At 37.9% G+C, this 2,541-nt stretch overlaps 1 long non-coding RNA gene across 1 annotated transcript in view; it reads right to left on the bottom strand.

Moving 5' to 3' along the window:
- Positions 1–1,832: 1,832 nt before the first annotated feature.
- The window catches only part of LOC147008653 (uncharacterized), a 28,511-nt gene continuing 27,802 nt past the window's right edge, over positions 1,833–2,541 (bottom strand). The window contains exon 2 of the long non-coding RNA XR_015053313.1: positions 1,833–2,374. This is a non-coding gene — a long non-coding RNA (uncharacterized LOC147008653). The remainder of the gene's footprint in view (positions 2,375–2,541) is intronic.

Raw genomic sequence — 2,541 nt, forward strand, 5'->3', positions numbered from 1 at the left:
TGTGTCCGTTTGCAATTTACTCAGGTGAAATGACTTGGTGAAATGATCATTTCAGGCAGGACAGATGTTCAATTGTTTTTCATCCAAACACTGCACAAGTTCACAAAATCAGAAAATTACAAGTTCCAAGGAGGAGGAGCAACAGCATGACACCATCATTACTTCAAAATTATTTTAGAAGGTAGATCCATTTGATTTGGAAGGCCACATTCGTACTTTGCTTATTACCCTCGCCAGAGGAGAGGGTATTTCATTTGGGTCCATTTGTTTGTCTGTCTTTGTTTGTTTATTTGTTTGTCTGTTTGTTTGTCCACACAGAATTTTAGTGTTTTTCTCTGCAACCGCTTGTCGGATTGAGACGAAATTTTCACCATAGGAGCGACAACTCACGCAGAATGTTTTATTGATAATTTCGACTTCATCAGTCATGTGGTGTGGCAGCCATGTTGGAAAAATGAGAAAAATTTGGACCTGTATCTCTGAAACCGTACTAAGGAAAAATTGAAACTTGTCACATGGCAAGTACTCCTCATGGGGAATGTGTGATTTTTTATGACGTCATAATTGCATTTGTAGAACTACATCTGATCAGTGTGAAATTTTTTGAGGGTCATCTTGGGATAAAATGGTCCACAGAAAAAAAAAATTGATGTCATCAGCCCCATGATTCGGTAGCCATACTTGTTTTTGTTTTTTTTAACTTTCAAAAATCTTCTACTCTGAAGTGGCTGAACAGATCGAGGTGAAACTTTACACGTATGACCACTTATCCATGTGGAGGAAAACGTTTACACATATGACATCATCGGTCATATGGTTTGGCAGCCATATTGGATTTACCCTAAAACCTAAAAAAAATCTTCTCCAGAGCTACTGGACAGACCAAGGGGAAACTTCACACAAATGTTCCCCAGTTATTGTGGATACCTGGGTATTCATGAATAATTGATGTCACATGGTCTGGCAGCCATATTAGATTGAGTGAAAATCTTTAAAAAAAATACTTCTCTTGAACTGCTTCATTAATCGACGTGAAACTTTAAATTATGAGCTGGTAGTGATGGGGGAATATATGTTTTAAATTTCAACCTGATCGGCCACATGGTCTGGCAGTCAGAATTATTTAAATATTTTGAATCTAGGTTCTTTTAAATTTTTATTTTTGAATAAGGCTCACGTGGCTGTGCCTGGATGGATTTGAGGGTAGATAAGTAGCAGCTGAAACCCGAATACTATCCAGGTTCCTCCTGATGACTTCATCTTTGTTTTGTGCGTGTTTGGGTTCCTTCTGTTGACTCCAATGTGGGACTGTACCTAATTGATCTTCTGTTTGATTTGAATTCAGTAGAATAATAATAAATGTGATGGGTTAGGATCAGTTGTCCAATCAAAGTGGGGTTCCATCAAAGCGGGACATCTTGGTACGCGGTCATCACTTCCAGCAGTTATAAAGAGGCAATTCTAGTTTGTTTGTTTTTTGTTACTTTGTCGAGGCTCATATGAGAGCTAACACACAATGCACAGCAAGGGGGGGGGGGCATGAGACAATCGGGACAGGAGTGGGAAGGACAAAACAGTGGGGAACAGACACATTAGTTATGTCTTATGAATTACTGAACACACCCACACACAAACACCACACAAAATAGAGGGCAAAAAGTACATAAATACCACACAAAACAAGTCCTCGTGAGTGTCTGCAATCTAGGATTGCTCTTTTTCTTGTTAGAATTGTATTCTCTCAATATTGTATATCATTGTAGACTCGGTTTCTGTGAAATTTTCCTTGAGAAGAATATAATAATTGTCAGGATGACGTCAACACTCGGAGATTACTTCCAGAACATCTTTTAAAAATGGTGATAACACAAATAACTTTCTCAACAATGCTCTCACATGGTTTGTAGTGTTATCTATATTTATATAGAATGTATTTGTAATGTTTCCCTGAAGTCCTCCCAACATATTGGGGTTAACGATATCTGCACTAAACAAATCCCTCATACAATACGTATTTGTTTCCAACATGTAAAAAAAATCGTTTTCTGTGATGTTTATATCCCAAAGGTGGTAATCATTGAGCATAACCAGAGAACTTAAATCATAACATGATTATCGACATGTGAAATAATATCATCATCAGGTTCTTCACATTTTAGCACAGATATTACAATGTGATTATCCGCTCCATTCATTCGATGATGAACGACTATTTCTGCCAGTTGTAACTGCAAAGGTCAGTCAGTGCATTGTAGTACGGATTTGGAGCAACTGCAGCTCCAACACCCTCATTCAGACTTTTGCCACCACATATGATGAGTTCATCACACTTGTGTTCAAAGGAAGGCATCTTCACGCATCTGCTGCATCCCATCTGGAAATACAAGAATGATATTCCTGCCATCCAACTGCTCCTGTAAACCCATGTAAGGAATGTGTTTGAGGTGTCTTGTATCCAGTTTTCTTCAGTACAACACGAATGCTTATATTGGTTTTCGAATCAATTAAAATATTAAAATCATGTCAAAAGATAGTACAATG

This window comes from Eptatretus burgeri, chromosome 18, assembly GCF_056783735.1.
Source record: "Eptatretus burgeri isolate ZD-2024b chromosome 18, Ebu_testis_v1, whole genome shotgun sequence".
NCBI lineage: Eukaryota > Metazoa > Chordata > Myxini > Myxiniformes > Myxinidae > Eptatretus > Eptatretus burgeri.